Source organism: Nicotiana tabacum, chromosome 21 (genome assembly GCF_000715075.1).
Source record: "Nicotiana tabacum cultivar K326 chromosome 21, ASM71507v2, whole genome shotgun sequence".
In the NCBI taxonomy this organism is placed as follows: Eukaryota; Viridiplantae; Streptophyta; class Magnoliopsida; order Solanales; family Solanaceae; genus Nicotiana; species Nicotiana tabacum.
Genome location: NC_134100.1, coordinates 76,643,703 through 76,661,144, shown reverse-complemented (window position 1 = coordinate 76,661,144; position 17,442 = coordinate 76,643,703). Strand labels below are relative to the sequence as shown.

The window sequence follows — 17,442 nt, the reverse complement described above, 5'->3', positions numbered from 1 at the left end:
GCAACCTTCTCTTTCGAGCCCTTCATGTTCCACTCAACACTCGCATCTTGTTTGTCCTTTTGTGCCCCCTTTGCTACATTCATCTCAAAAGTCAGAGTCTCCTCACCCACTCTAAGCATGAGTTTTCTCTCGTGTATATCTAGTATCGCTCTACCCGTTGCTAAGAATGGTCTTCCTAGGATGAGGGGGACCTCCTTGTTTTCCTCCATATTCACCACTATAAAATCCATAGGAAATACGAACTTATCCACCTGAACTAACACATCTTCCACTATCCCATCAGGTGTTATAGTCGTTTGGTCTGCCAGCTGCAAAGATATTAGCACCGCCCGTATCTCATCAATCTCCTTCTCCGGTTCCTGTAAATAGATAGAGGCACTAAGTTAGTTGAGGCACCAGAATCATATAAAGACTTATCAAAAGTAATAGAGCCTACAGAGCAAGGTATAATAAAACTCCCTGGATCTCCACACTTTTGTGGGAGTTTGTTTTGCAATATCGCACTGCAATGCTCTGTGAGCTTGACCACTGAGGTCTCTTCTATATTCCTTTTTTTTGTAAGGATCTCCTTCAAGAACTTGGCATTAGCAGGCATTTGTGAGAGAACTTCTGTGAATGGTAAGTTTACATGAACCTGTTTCAGCACATCCAGAAATCTCCCAAACTGCTTGTCCAGCTTTTCTCTATATAGATTTTGAGGGAAAGATAAATCAGGCATCTGCTCGCTCTCATCATGTTCCTCCCTTCTCGAGGTTTCTCCCGTCTTCTTCTTTTTCTCAACTTTTATCAGGCCCTTCTTCTTTTTACAACATCATTCTTCAGCTGCTCCCCGCTTTCTTTTTCAAGTTTCACATCATGTTGGATCGAGGTGGGATCTTTCAACACTTGCCCACTTCTCAGAGTTACAGCATTCACTATTTCTTTGGGATTTCTCTCGGTATCAGCATGGAGAATTCCTGGAACCCTCTCAGATAATATTGTTGCAATATGTCCCACTTGTCTCTCCAGGTTTCGAAAAGATGTGCCCAACTCTTTAATAGTTGCTCCATGGGCATCCAACCTCTCATCTGTCTTGATAATAAAGGCCTTCATTAGATCATCTAGACCAGAATGAATGGGCTGTTGGGGCTGAAATTGCTGCCTCTGCTGATTTTGGTATACTGGAGCTCCTTGTCCCTAGGGTCTAGAGTTATTTTGTTGCCAAGCATTCTCAGTACCTCCATGTGAACTCCATGAAAAATCGGGGTGCTTCTGACCCATTGCATTGAAATTGTAGTTTCCCACAATATTTACTTCCTCAATTGAGGCTTGACACTCATGAGTAGGGTGTCCTCTTCCACATATATCACAAGTTGCATGAGGCTCATTTTGTATCGAGGCTAAGGTCAACTTTCGTATCTCTTTAGCCATAGCATCCAGTTGTACCTGCACTGATGTATTAGCATCAACTTGGTGAACACCACTTGATCTTTTTCTTTTAGCACTCTCAGAGGGCCACTAATTTGCATCTTCAGATAACTCATCAAAAATTGTAACTATCTCCTCCAAAATATTCTTCATCAACGGGCCTCCATTGCTCAATGTTCTACGCGAGTCTGGTGTCAATCCATCCCAAAAGTCCTGGAGTTGCTACTAGAGTTCAATTCCGCTATGTTGACACTTTCGAACAATCTCCTTAAACCACTCCCATGCTTCAAAAATAGTTTCAGTATCTTTCTGGTAGAAGTTATGAATTTCTTATCTAACCTTGCCCATCTTCGCTGAGGATAAATATTTATCAAGGAATGTTTTGGTCATATCCTCCCATGTTTAAGAGAAAAGGGGAATGCCCTTAAATACACTGCATCTTATGACACCATTTTATTAAAAGGTGTTCATAATCTCCTCGAAGTCCATTAGATGTGGGTTTGGATCTTCGTTTGGCTTCCCTCTGAAGACACAACAATTCGGAAGGGTTTGAAACAACTCTTGCTTCAACTCGAAATTGTTTGTTGCAATTGGAGGTGGTCTAACACTTGATAAACCTTGATTGTAGACCGGTCTAGCATAATCGTCAAGTGGTCTCCCAGTCCCGGGAGCTATATTTTCGAACTGATCTGTAGCCAAGGGTTGATTTTGAGCAATTCTCCGATCCCTCTCTTCTTCGTAGATAATCTGTGCATCTCTAATAGCTACTTCTTCAGCAACCCGTGCAGCTTGTTCTCTTCGTTGGGCTGCTTCTCTCGCAGCCAAATCTACATTATCCTTACCGTTTCCAACCATAAGTTCTTTGGTTGAGGATTGCCCAAACTTTTGTAATGTCTCGGTGAGATTTCTTTCCTTCCTCAGCTATCGTAGTTGTTTTTCAATTTCTGGCTCGGATGGTAGCACTTCCTTCGCAGAAGTTCGAGTCATGCACCAATCTTAACCTGTAACTTGGGCATAATCAAAGAACACTAATCGTAAAAAAGAGAAAAATAAAACTAAATAAAAAAGAAAACAAATTCCTGAATTAGGACTACAAACTATTTCAAACATTGTTGATTTCCAATCCTCGGCAACGGCGCCAAAATTTGACGAGTTCGAAATACACACCTAAATTATGCTTTCTAATCAAATATAGTATAGTATAATATCGTATCCACAAGGATTGGATTTAAACAGTGTTCTTGTAGTTTATAGCTTGGTTGCTATCCAAGAAGATCAACAATTAATATTATAAGATGTCTAACTAAAATTAACTAAGAAGCTAAAGCTATTCACTAATGACAATCGAGATAAAGGTAAGCAAGTAAGTTATCAGTGAGAGAAAGTAAGGGTTGATAGGATAGGTGCAAGATAATTCTTCGGGATCTAACTCTAAATAATTCACTTCTAATGTTCAAGTGAGTCTCTCGAATTCACTCAATTATTAGTTCAAACGTTCAGCAAAACTCCTCTCTCGATTAAGTCTTAACCTCACAAGAAGAACCAATTTAAGCCCGTGAAGATATGCAAGAATGCGTAGTGGATTGGTCTTTAGGAGAACCTCTATCGATTATCCTCCTACTAGGTTTAATCAGTAATTCAACTAGCCTCTTTTTATTACTAAGAAGAATTAATGAACTCAACCAACAATGTAATACAAAGATATCACAAGTTATGCCTCTCTCGATTATATGAACAAGTGAATATAGATGTAATAATTATATAATCTAAAAATGCTTCAATACATAAACACTAGAGTTATAATCCACAAAAAATCATCAATACAGCAGATCCATCAAACCCTTAAGAGAACTACTCCATAGATATGGAGCAATTCATCACAAATATAGTTAAAGTAATGAAAAATATAAATTTGATCCAAACTCGGGTCTTGAGTGAGGAAGGAATGGTGAAATACTTGTGCTCGTGTTCTTCTAACTACTCCTTAGCCTCCTTAGGTCGAATATGAGTCAAAAGTTCAGCAAATAACATTTTCTCATGTATTTATACCAAGTAGGGTCGGGCCTAGATGAAACTACCTTCTCCTAGCCGAAATAGGATTTTCACTCTATATACGCGCTATGAGGGACATTGGTGGAGAAATCCAGAGAGCTAGTTCTGACAGGCATCAGAGAATTACACAAGTGTGGCATCCCACGCGCCGCCCCACGCGCCGCGGCAGTGGAGATTTCTCAGAGTACGGACCAAACTTTGATTTTTGACATCCAGACTTGGTCCTTGACTCCCGAACACGATCCCGGCTTAATCCCTTAGGCTTTTACTTAGACTTCAAAGCTCAAAATTACTCGAGTTCATTCCACAACATCTACATAGCTCAGAACCACTTCTACAAGGCATAAAACACACAATAAGTGCAAAACACTATCACTTAAAGCTCAAACACGAATAAAGTGCAGTGAATTAGAGTGCAATAAGTGACCAAAATATGAGAGTATAGCCTCTCATCAAGCTCATGCTTGACCTTGTTCATATCCTCCTTTAAGAATCTTACCAGTCCATCCCTCTTATACAACTAATCTTTCATTTTTCCTATATTTTCTTCTAAAGTGAGTTGTGTATGATCAACTATATTTTTGTCTGTTCCTAATTTCAATTTTAAATTTTCAGATCTAAGTTCTAGGATAGTTGAATCAAGTACATGAACTTGGTTCTTCAATATAGTATTTTCACTTTTAGTTTCACAAGCCCTAAGTTCCAGGTTTTTGTACTTGGCTTTCAAAATCAGACATTCTTTTGACAGTCGTTCCTTTTCATTATTCGCATCCTCAGATTCATCAATTAATTCCAGTAATAACTCAGATAATCTTTCTTTAGACAAAAATTCAATCTTGTCTTTGAGATGAAAGACACTTACCTTAGTTTTTTCATCAGATTCTCCAATGGCCATAAGTGCTCGTTCATCATCATCATTATCGTCATCATCATCATATGAGCTTTCATCTAAGCTTTCTCCCCAAGCCGCGATCATAGTTTTGGTTGATCCTTTGTTGTTGCTTTTCTTGGGTTAAACTTGTTCCTTCTTCATGTTCCTTTGTTTAGCTCTTTCTTTCTTCCATTCAATTTTCGACAAAGGACAGCTTTTGATCATGTGATCAGTCTTTTCACACTTGTAGCAGTCATCATTGGTTTGCTTCTCTAGAGCTTTTGCCTTGCTGTAGCTTTTACTTCTTGAAGAACTCTTTCCTCTCCTTAGGTACTTCTTGAAATCTTTGGTGATCATTGCCATTTCATCATCTTCCAGATCAGAACCTTCAGTGATTATGAGTTCCAAGCTCCTTTTCTTCTTAGGTACATCCATTTTTATGGTTTGTCTCCTAAGTTCATAGGCAGTGAGATTCCCAATCAATTCATCTAGTGGGAGAGTGGCAATATTCTTTGATTCCCGGATGGCAGTAATCTTTCTCTCCCAAGTGATTGGCAAGACCCTAGTGAGTATTTTTTGGACTCTTTCTTCTTCAAGAATAATCCTTCCAAGAGATTTTAGTTTATTTTCCAATGTAGTGAACCTTGTGTACATCTGCTGAATGATTTCTCCATGTTTCATAACAAAGTTCTCATACTGAGAGTACAATAGAGTTCCTCTAGATCTCTTCACTTGAGTTGTTCCTTCATGGGCCACTTCCAGTGTGTCCCAAATTTACTTAGCAGTGGAACAGCCTTGGATTCTGCTGTACTTATCTGGACCTAGCCCACAAATAAGTCATTTCTTGGCTTTAGCATTCTTCTCCCACTTCTTCAAGTTCTCAGCATTGCAATCCGCTCTTGTCTTTGGAGTATCTAATCCTTCTGAATTTTTCTTCAAGGTAGCTAGTGGACCATCAATGACAATGTCCCATAGCTCATAGTCCTCTCCTTGAATGTGATCTCTCATTTTGTTCTTCCACCAAGAGTAGTACTGGTCATTAAAGAGTGGTGGTCTATCAGTGGATTCTCCTTCCCAATTTTCAGGTGGTGCACCCATCTTAATCTTCTCCTAAGGTATTAGCCTCTTCAAGGATAACCCGCTCTGATACCAATTGATATTTTATACTTCAATACCACGCAAGTGGGGGTGATTTGTGGTGTCCAATTTTTCGTGTGCACAAATTATAGAAGGACCTAGTTCTTATATGTGTTCCTTACACTACGATTGCGGAATAATAAATGCAGAAAGTAAAGAACACAAGTATTTTTACTTGAAAAATACCTAGCTCAAAAGGTGAAAAAACCATGACCTGCTACCCAGTAGGAATTTTTCCAATACTTCACTAAATCACTGAGCCAAAACAGCATTTATAAAACTCTTGTAAACCTAAGGATTACCTCTAACCTTTTGTGGCAACCAGCCTCAAGCTATTGCGATAATCTTTAAATTAACTCTAACTTAAATACTACAACTCAAAGTATCTAGTATAAATACTTTTAGATAAATATGAAAGGTACAACTCAAAAGCCCTACTACAATTGAACTAGAATAAAAGACAGACACTTGGAACTGGTTCTTCTATCTAGTTCATGTAGTTTCAGGTTCGCACATTGGAATCACATAGGAATTGCTTGCAAAAATGCCTTATTATTTTGCTCTCAACTCTCGTTTAACTTCAACGTTTGTGCGTACCTATAAAATGAGAACATCCTGAAATATATAGAGTTAGTAGAATAGAAAATAACTAAAGTTCCAATGCTATACTCTTCCTTGGTGGAAGAGTTCTAGTTATCTTAAACATCTAACTCCTCCCTTATCTAGAATAGAGTTCTCTTCGAGTAAGGAGTCCTGCTCCTTATCATTTATGCAATATTTTTGTTCAGGAGATATCAGATATAACCACTTAAGCTTATCTCCTTCACGTGCATGCCTTGTGCTTGAATCTGCTCGTTTTTGTGTACACTGTGTATGGACCTGGTTCATGCGTATGTTTCTTTGTCAATCATCAAAACAAACTTACTCGGGCCAACAAAGAGAAATAATATAAAAAGAATAGCACTTAATATATTTGAAAAAGAAGAATAATATAAAACTAAAAAAGTTACATTAGCTTGTAATTACACATTGTAATTACTACTAATTCTCACCTCCTTCCCCTATGAATTAGAGAATACAGTTACACCCCTTAAATTACACTCAATTCTATGCTGATCAAGTAATTATTTGACCAGAAATACGCTAAACTATATAATCATACCCAATAACATAGAAACTAAATTCCTATATGGCTTTTCAAATATGCTCTTAGTCCCAAGCCCGCTAAAAAATGGGTTAACTTTGAACAATGTTTTAGTGTTGTTGATACCTAGGTATAGTGTTTCTTCCCCTATGCTGCCTATTAGTGCTAGAGTATGATTTAACCAGTAATATAGAACTTCTAGGCGTAACCTTTAGCTTAATACGAGAATGGAAAATTAAAACATAGCATCTGAGGTTGCATTAATCTAGGATATACGATGGAAGAAATTATTCTATTTTTAAACTTTACATCCAAAAGTGTAGATGTTTTTTTTAAAAAAAAAGTTCTCGAATCACGTATTTTTTTCCTAGTAAATCTGAGAGGAATGAACAAATAAGAAACAAAAAAAAAAATCAAATCTATCATTTTTGTACTAAGTAAATACCTCTTTTTCTTCTTAAATTGATGAAATTACTCGTAATAAGATATTAGTTACAATTAAAAAGGTCGTATGAATGTATAGGTCGCAATTCATTCTAGATTTCTTCTGATTATCTCTCGTGCGAAAAAGATTGCACAAAGAAAATAATTGTAAAGCACAAAATAACACAAAAACTACCAAACCCCGACCCAGCGTCACACATTCTCCAGGTCCGAAGGGATCCAGTGCCCAACTACCGACTCCCAGGGACAGGAACTACGGCTTGACCTTCGGGGAAGAAGTCCGTGGGACTATTTTTTTAAAACAATAAAAATAGAAGATACGCCTCCTTTATTCCAGTTGTTCCTTTTGAAAAAGATTTCTTTAACACATTTTAGAAAGAATAAAAAGCTAATGGTTTCAGATTTTGTTACTTTTGGTTTTGAACTCTGTATTTTGCTTGTTTGGCGAAAATGTGGAAACTAAAAGTGATTATTCAAAAAAAAAAAAAACTATTTATTCCGGAGAGTTGTGGTGTTTGGCAAAACTTTTATAGAAAAATGAGTAATTAAAAGTAGTAGCATAAACATAAATTTATAACTTCTCTTCGGAAGTTGATGTAGAAGTAAAAAAATTAATTTTCTTAGGACAAAATATCCTTATAAAAAAATTATATTTACTAATCCTCCCTTCTTAATATAACCCATTTTAGCCATAAATACAAGATGTATATATTTATCACAACTAGCCATCATTTACAATCATTACCACTAACCATTACTATTCGTCACTAACAATCACCATTATCAGTTATCGTCAACCTCCACTATCAGTTGTCGCTACCATATCTATTACCACCATCATCTATCACAATTATCAGTCGCTACCACCACCATCAACTATTAGAGTTAACTATCACTATCAGCGTTGCTATCACCACTAGCTATAACCTACAATCACTATCTTTAGCCATCACTACCACCGACCACCAAATAAAATTAATTTATTTAATATTTTATTGATATGTATTATATTAATTTTGAATTCTATAATTATTAATTTTGATAAAGATGAATTATATGCATTTAGATGTGAGAAAATAAATCTCTCATCTTAATTATTTAGTATTCAGATCTTATAGTATTTTAATATTAAGATATATATTCAAATTCAGACGTCCTAATCTTAAATTCTTAATATACATCTTTATATTTAATATATATTCAGATTCAGACGTCTCAATTTTAATAAAAACAAACGAAATCTAAGTCTTTCATATTAAATTTTAAACAATTAATTAACTATTTAAAATATTTATTATATAGTGAATCTTTGAAGAGAGATTTGCACAAAAGTCTAACGCATCACACCATATTGCACTTACAGATTTATAAAAAACATCATCAATTTAAGTTGGTCCCTAATTCAGTTTACGATTGTGATTTGCACCTAGGGTGTGTTTGGTACGAAGAAAAATATTTTTTAATTTTTTCATATTTGGTTGACTTAAATGTTTTAGAAAATATTTTTCTCATGAACTCATTTTCCTCCAATTGGAGGAAAATAATTTCCCTATCAAGTGAAGGAAAAATATTTTTTAATACTCTTTTTCAACGTAACATTCCCCACCCTATTCCCCATCCCCACCAACCCCTTGTCTCGCCCACCCCTACTTAGTTATGAAGCACAAATTTTAATGAGGAGGAGGGGGAGGGAGGGTGATGAGAGTAACATAAAAAATTATGGGGATTTGGGAGAAAGGAGGGGGAGGGAGAGTGATGAGAGTAACATAAAAAATTATTTTTCTAAAAAGTATTTTTTACTCTCTAATCAAACACCAAAAAATATTTTTCGAAAATTATTTTTTTCGCTCACTAACCAAACAAGGAAAAATAAGTGATAAAATCACTCATTTTTCAGGAAAATATTTTCCTTCCACTACTAGAATTCCGGGAAAAATCGACCAAAAAAACCGACCAACGTTAGTCGATAATGACAAAAAACCGACCAAAACGCTACTATTTACGTGTGAACGGTATTTTTGTGGTCGGAAAGGAATACCGACCAAAGTTGGTCGGAAATTACCGACCAACTTTGGTCGGTCAATTAAATTCAAAAAAAAAATATTGCAAAAAAAAACCGACTAAAGTTGGTCAGTATTTTAATTATGTAATAAAAAGATTCACCATCTGGGAATCGAACTGGGGTCTGTATTGTGGCAGGATACTATTCTACCACTAGACTATTGGTACATTTTATTTTAAGACTCTCTTTTATTTGATTTATACTCTTTAATTGTATTTTCGTACGAAAATAACCGACCAAAGTTGGTCGATTTTATTAAAAAATAAAATTACCGACCAAAGTTGGTCGGTTTTTTAAATGACCCGCCGAATTAACCGACCAGTTTTGGTCGGTTTTTTTAATATTAATTTTTATTTATTTTAATTGAAAAACCAACCAAAGTTGGTCGGTTTCTTGAAACAAAAATTTCGCGAGACTCAAAAATAGTTTCCCGCATTTTTGCGCCAAAGAAAACCGACCAAAGTTGGTCGGTTTTGTAAAAAAAAAATATTTCGAAAAACCGACCAACTTTGGTCGGTTTTTTGACCGACCAAAGTTGGTCGGTCGACCTTGGTCGGTTTTTGCCGAATTTCTAGTAGTGTTCGTACCAAACACACCCTTAAATGTTGGCAATTTTCAAGATTTGAGGGGGAAAAAGGGTAATAAAAATTTCAAGGTCTATTACACTGCCCTGTAATATGCGTGCAGGCACCTAGGGAAGCAATGCCATTAACTGAGCATATATGTCTATATTTTTTATTTAATTATGCCATTTTTGGGATTCACTCTAATATTGAAGCTATTGCATAAATAGTTTGAGCTAATTATGGTCTTTTCAGATATCATAGCTATTCCAAGCAAAGAAAAAAGTTCTTTGTTTTCATTCAATCAGCTACTTGTCTGAAGCATATAGTTATGCTAGCATTTTCTAATTCTTATTCGCTTGTATCACTTTGCAAAGAAAGTGTATTTAATTGTAAATAAAAAAAGACAGCAAACGTCTTTATTATGACTATACATAATATTTTCGGGAAAAGTATAATCAACGTCGTGATTTAGCCTGAAAAAATAAGAGGACTGAACACTTACTCCCTCCGTTTTACGTATAGTGTTTGTCTTTGTGAAAAACCTATCTTCAGATTGTTTTTTTTCTCATTTTGGAAATTATTTGTGTTCCTTCGTCGAGTTAATTAACAATAATGTTAATCTCTAATTTTCAATGTCTTTTTCTTTTCTTTTTTATTTATTTTCGATATTTTCAATTAAAACTTGGTAACCTTTTACGTATAATATTTCTTTCTCCATTCAATAACTATGTATATTAAACTTATCAATCCAAACATTAGTTAGGCAAATTGTAACGACTCGGACAGTCATTTTGAGAGTTGTAACCCCGTTTTCTCATTTACTGCTCATTTTATACTTTATAGCTGTTATGTGACTTGCGGGGGTAATCGGTTCAGGTCCGGAGAGATTTTGGAATGAATTGAGACACTTAGTCTCAATGTTGAAAGTTTAAGTTGAAATGGTTGACCGGATGTTGACTTATATGTAAACAACCCCGGAATGGAGTTTTGATGATTTCAATAGCTCCGTATGGTAATTTTGGACTTAGGAGCGTGTCCGAAATTTTATTTGGAAGTCCGTAGTTAAATTAGGCTTGAAATGGCTAAAATAGAGGTTTAAGTTTGGAAGTTTGACTGGAAAATTAACTTTTTGATATCGGGATCGAAATCCGATTCTGAAAATTTGAATAGATCCGTTATGTCATTTATGACTTGTGTGCAAAATTTGAGGTCAATCGGACATGATTTGATAGTTTTCGGAATCGAATGTAGAAGTTGAAAATTCTCAAGTTTCATTAAGCTTGAATTGGGATATGATTCGTGATTTTAGCATTGTTTGATGTGATTTAAGGTTTTGACTAAGTTCGTATGATATTTTTAAATTTGTTGGTATATTTAATCGAGGTCCCGGGAGGCCGGGCCTCGGGTGAGTTCCGGATGGTTAACGGATCAATTTTGAACTTAGTGTATTTGCTGAATTTTTCTGGTGTCTCTGATCTGGTTTCCTTATACGTGCTCGCGTGGATAGGTCCGCAATTGTGTAGGCTTGATTGGACAGTGGAGGACTTTGCTCTACGCGTTCGCGTGCAGGGGGCGCGATCGCGTAGCTTTGGACGCCAGTGTATCGCAACGCGTGAAGCGTGTCGCGTTTGCAAAGAGGAAAGGAGGAAGAAGCTGGGCCACGCGTTTTGTTCTTCGCGATCGCGTAGGTTTGCGGAGATTGTGCTTCGTGATCGCGTGGGATTTTTCGAGATCGCGTAGGGTCATTTTGGCAGTGAAAAATATTTTGTGCTTTGCGATCGCGTAGAAGAAATGCCTCGACAGAGAGTTTAAGTTCTGAAAATGGGACTCCATTTTTACCGATTTAGAGCTCGGGGAGAATTTTAAGGAAAACATCAGGATAAGTATTCTTAACTCAATTTTGGTTAAAGTACCCGAATTTATGGTAGTTTTTAACATTTAATTGGTGAATTAAGTTGGAAAATTTTGGAAACCCTCTTAGTTAAATTTGAAGATTTGAGGGTCGAATTGTTATCGGAATTTAGTAATTTTGGTATGGTTGGACTCGTGCTTGAATGGGCGTTCATATTATGTAACTTTTGTCGGGTTTCGAGATGTGGGTCCCACGAGAGATTTTTGAGTTAAATTTCAGATTTTTGTTGGAAAATTAGTATTTTCATATGGAATTAATTCCAATAATTTGTATTGATTGAATCGAATTAATTGTGACTAGATACGAGGCTTTCGGAGGCCAATTCACGAGGCAAAGGTATAGCGGAGTAAAGAATTACCCGGTTCGAGGTAAGTGGCTTGTCTAACCTTGTGTGGGGGAAATTCCCCTTAGGGTTGATATTGATATGATAATTGTGATGTGTTGAAAATCATGTACGCGAGGTGACGAGTGTGTACACAGGCTAAATGTGAAAAACTCTAATTTTTAATTTGTGTAGATCTCTGTTACACATTAATTAAATTATTTTATCCGGTTATATTCATCATCATTGATCTATTTTTATATTTTAAATTTTTCCTGACATTTTTCCTGCTAATTGCTTTACCTGTTTAGTTGAAACTTTGTTTCTTTTGTTCTATGCTCATCATTTGAAAGTAGAATTTCTTAATTGAATTATTATTAATATGAAGTATTTGACATTAAAAATTTGGTAAACAAGGTGTTAAATTTGTGAAATATTATTTTGTTGAGTTATTCACTTCCGAATATTTTATGAAATTTTGTATTCATTGTGATTGAGCCGTAAGCTTCTTATTGTGGAAATAATGTTGTTGTTGATTTATTTTGGTAAGTTGAAATACTTTGGCACTTGAGGTGCAAATCATGATATATTGTGATATTGATACGCATGCAGTGGTATAAGGTCTGGGTGTTAAAACGCATGCGGTGAGATAAGGGTGGCTTGATACACGTGGCTAGTAGGGGATCTACTAGAAGTCATGTGGTGTGATAAGGGTGGCTAAAACGCGGGATGCTATTTCGAAAAAAATATTTTCTTTAAAATTAAATGTGAAGGCTCCCGCGATGATATAAAGAAAAGAGATATTGTGAATTTATTTATGATTTAGGACTACGAGGCGGTACCTCGGGAGTGCCCTTGTTGATATTTCTTTATGGCTGCATTGCCTTTGGTTATGTTTTTTGTGTTTTCCGTAAATTTTTGTTTTTCTTCTGCGAGGTATTATTTACCCTTATTTTGTGTAGTTAAATTGTGACATACTACTTACTTGATTCATTCTCATTGTCATTTTTATTATTATATTGTTAAACTTTTTACCCTGTCTTTTATTATTTTCAGTAGGGTCTAACCTAACCTCGTCACCACTCTACCAAGGTTAGGCTTGGTACTTACTGGGTACCGCTGTGGTGTACTCGTACTACGCTTCTGCATATCTTTTTGTGCAGATCCAGGTACTTCCTTTCAGACCAGGCATCAGTGAACTAGCCGTACGCGGAGACTTCAAGGTACATCTGCCAGCGTCCGCAGACCTCGGAGTCCCCTTCTATCCTTATTATGTTGTTTTCCTTATTCCCTTTAGACTCTGATGACTAGAGACACTTAGAATAAATCCTTAGAAGTTTGTGACTTATTTCGACCGGGATTTGGGAGTTGTAATTATTTAAATTGCAGTTTTATTTATTTCAGATTTCTATTATGTTATTCAGCATTGATAGGCTTACCTAGTTTTAGAGACTAGGTGCCATCACGACATACTACGGAGGTAATTTGGGATCGTAACACAACTACGTTAATTTCTGTCCTTAGAATATTGGAAAAGAGATACTCGTAATGAAAAAAAAAAAAAAAAATCAAAGAGAACGAATTTGTATGCTTTCCTCTATTGGATATGCAATTGGAAATGTGAAGTTGGACTAATACTACTGGACAAAGACAACAGTACTTACTAAGTATTAGTCTTCTGAGCTTACTAGATTCGATTAAGTGTGAGGATTCTGCCATCTTAGAAGGAGTAGAAGGAGAAAGTTGGCTGCAAACGGAGACTGGTTGTTGCATATTAGTAAAAGAAAACCATGTGCATTCTATAGCCAACTCTGACAGGTACGTAAGAGTTAAACTTTGACATTACATCCCGTTTTGTTTGACAAATGAAAACTGCCTACCTTTAAAATTTAGAGTTAGTACATTCAGAGTTAGCACAATCTTATATATACCTTTAAGTAATGAGATCTATTGAATATAGAACTCACTCTACATTTGCCTTTAAGTAATACTCCTACCATTCCAATTTATGTGACGGTATTTGATTGGACATAAAGTTAAAAAAATAAAAAAAAACTTTTGAAACTTATGACCTATAATAAACTAATAGATATTTGTATGACTATAAATTATTTTATTATAAAGGTACAATCAGCATAGTTAAATTGTTATTCCCTCTTTTTTAATTTTTGTGGCGGTGTTTAAAGTACGAGAGTCAAATAATTTAATTTTTTTGTTATCGTGGTTCTTTAATATGCATTTTAAATTATTATTAATTATTATGACTTATAGTATTTTTTACGTAGTTTTTAAATATGTAAATCTTATTTTAAAATTTAAAGAGTTTATATATTCAAATTCACGATCAAAATTAAAAAGTTTAACTCTCAATTTAACTGATAGAGGCGTTAAATCTGGAGGAAGCATCTGGTCACAAATCTCAAAACCTTCACAAAAACGTACAAAACACATGAATTGAGATAAAGGAAATACTGAATATAAAAACATATTATTTTTTGCGATCGACTAAAAAAAAAAGTGTCATACTATAAATTTAGCATTTAATGAGCGCACATGTGAGTGCCAATGCTAGAGCACGAATACTATAAGAAGAAATTGGAGGAAGGCATAATTATAAACGTTAAAGACATTAGTCATGAGTTTGGGTGCAGAGATAATGATAAGGGTGGTGGGACTGTGGGCTGCTTTCTTGCGTCCATGGCTACTTAGATTTGCAGTAGAGATGGCAGATTATGTAAGGGGAATCATACTTGATCCTTCTTCTCACATTTCTGCATATCGTCCATATCCATATACGGTAAGAGTTCATGTCTTATCTTTACTATTCTAAAAATAAATTTTTAATTTTACTTGTTCACTTTTTCGCATGTCAAGAGAAATTTTTTTTTTATTACTTATTTCAAATCATTTTTTAAATCCATTAAGACTACACCAAAAATTATGGGTATCAAGGTAAATTATGCACTTTATTTATTATTTCTTAACGGATATCCAAAGTCAATAGTAGACAAATAAAAGTGAACAGAATGAGTATTATTTTTGGCTCAATTTATATGATGCACTTTTATTTTTAGTTTGTAAAGTAATGTTGAGTTTTCCAACTCGGTGGGTAAATCTTGAGCAATTCTTACTTCATGGGCTATTTTTGGGGGTTGAGTTATGCCCATCTATTCTTTTTATCAAATAATGGTAACTATCTATATTAAAAATAATTAAATTTTAAATTTCTCATTTTACCCTTAATAGCTATATCATTGTTTATGACTTGTTTTAGACTATTAATTTCAAAATAGGAGTATTTGTTTTCCTTAAATTCTGTGTCCGGTCAAGAGTACATCACGTATGCAATTTTATTTTCTGCTGAAGAGCATGCTCAGTAGTGAAGAACAGAGGCGTAACAATCTCCAAAATGGAGGAGCATTTTCATTAGTGAAGAAAGGATTACGGTGTGGAAGCCAATTAAGAGATGTATTTGATCTGCTTGGAATTCCATAATTATTCCTCGAAATTTAAAATAAAGTCATACTCCCTTCGTTTACTTTTACTTGTAACTTTGGATTTTGCACTGCCCTTAAAAAATAATAAATAAAGTGCATAATTTATCATGATACACATATTAATTGGTGTACAGTTTTAATGTATTTGAAAAATAATTTGGAATGAGTAATTAATTCTAAGGCAAAAATAAAAAAAATAAATTATTTTTCTCTTGATATACGAAAAATGACAAGTAAAAATAAAAATTTATTTATAGAATACTTACAACTAAAAGCAGAGTAGATGGTTTTCTTTCTGCAGCTGTTTTTTTTTTTTAACTCTATTCACTGATCTTGTCTAGCTCCATTTATGAGATGCCTTTGATTTATGAAAGGCAAAAAGGAAAACTTTTATTTCTTCTTCTATGAGTTGCCCTTGATTTATTGTTGCTTTGTCAGATGTTTCTTGAAAATCATCTATCAATAAATTCTGTTATATTGATTTCACGAAAATTCACTTCAATTGTTGTTCTTCTTTCAAATATTTTTTTTATATAAATTGATAAGCTCACACCCCTAAAAGTGGAGTAGTTTGCCTTTTAGTGTCTATTGAAAAACTAATTCAAAGTTGTAGCAGTAAACCTTAGTTATTTAAGATTTGGTTTATTTAATATATGTCTAAATAGGATTTGCAGTTAGAATAAATATAGGAATAGACTTTCTTATTTCTAGTTGAAATAAGTTTCATGCTATTATAAATAGGGATATTGATAGTTTATTTTATGTGGGGAGATCTGTGATAGCTGTAGAGAGCTTTCAGATATTTATAATAAAAAATAATTTTTCCTTCAATGCCCCTTCCAAGTAATTTTTTTTCTTTTTATATCCTATTCCCCATTTTTGGATTATCATGAAAGACATTAGTAACAATTAACTATACACTCTTTGACTCAGAAAAAACTATAGACCCTTTGACTCAACAAAATTAAAAGGCCAACATACTAATCGTACATAAATATGGATGACTCCAAATTCAAGTGAGCACTTTGGTTCAGTGGTAATAGGGTGCAAATTTGCCTCCAAGGTCTGGGATTCGATCCCCACTTATTACTCTTATACTAGTATTAGACTTGCGCGATGCACGTACAATTCTAAAAAATAATTATCAAAATGTGATTTAGTTTATTTAAGCACATTAGATCATATTGATTTTGTAAAATTTTAACTATCAGCTTGTTTCTTAACTCAATCTACGCGAATCTTTCATAACAAAATTAAATATAAGATTTAATTTTATTGATTAATTACCACGATTATTTAAGTAATTATGGTCTCTTAAATTATATCACAAATATACGAACTATTTTTTTGATATATCATATACGATAAAATCATAGCATATGGTATATGTTGTATGATAAGAATATATGTATCATAAATATATATAATAGCAATAGTGCATACAATAAATACATACAATATATGGTTATAAAATAAAATATTAAAAATGACAAAATTTCAATAAATCTTTCCAGTTGTCTGTTATATGAATTTTTCTAACAAATATTTTAATTAAAATACTTTGAAAACGAATTATATAGTTATGTTCCTATTGAAACGATTTGAAATTAAATTGATATGTTGCATATTAAAACGATTTGAGTATAGAATATTTTTAACTAATACGCCTTTACACTTCTTGTGTCTTGTGTCTTCTCAATCGAGGTTCCCCCCGCTCTCAGACCTGCTCTTGCTCTCGGCGTCATCATCATCGGAGGAGGAGGACAGTGCTCCAGCATCAGCTTCACGCTCTCTAGTCTTTATTATCTCGTCGGTAAGATCGAAACCTCGAGCGTGGATCTCCTCGAGGGTTTCCCTCCTAGATTGGCATTTGGCGAGTTCAGCAATCCAATGTGCTCGGGTTTGAGCGGGCTCGGCTGCCTCTCTCACTTGAACTTGAGCGGCTTCAGCATTGGCTCGGTAGACGACCACGATCGCCTCTGTCTCGGCTTTTGCTGTTTTAGCTTCAGACTTGGCCTTTGCAAGTTC

The 17,442-nt window shown here is 34.7% G+C and overlaps 1 long non-coding RNA gene and 1 other non-coding gene across 2 annotated transcripts; both read left to right on the top strand.

Annotated features, from left to right (window-relative positions):
• The first annotated feature begins 1,642 nt into the window (after positions 1-1,642).
• LOC142175629 (small nucleolar RNA R71) lies at positions 1,643-1,749 on the top strand. Its single transcript, XR_012704725.1, has one exon. It is a non-coding gene; the product is annotated as a small nucleolar RNA R71 (small nucleolar RNA).
• A 12,798-nt stretch (positions 1,750-14,547) lies between these two features.
• LOC142175083 (uncharacterized) lies at positions 14,548-16,245 on the top strand. The gene is made up of 2 exons (XR_012704262.1): positions 14,548-14,714; positions 15,284-16,245. It is a non-coding gene; the product is annotated as an uncharacterized LOC142175083 (long non-coding RNA).
• The last annotated feature ends 1,197 nt before the right edge of the window (positions 16,246-17,442 follow it).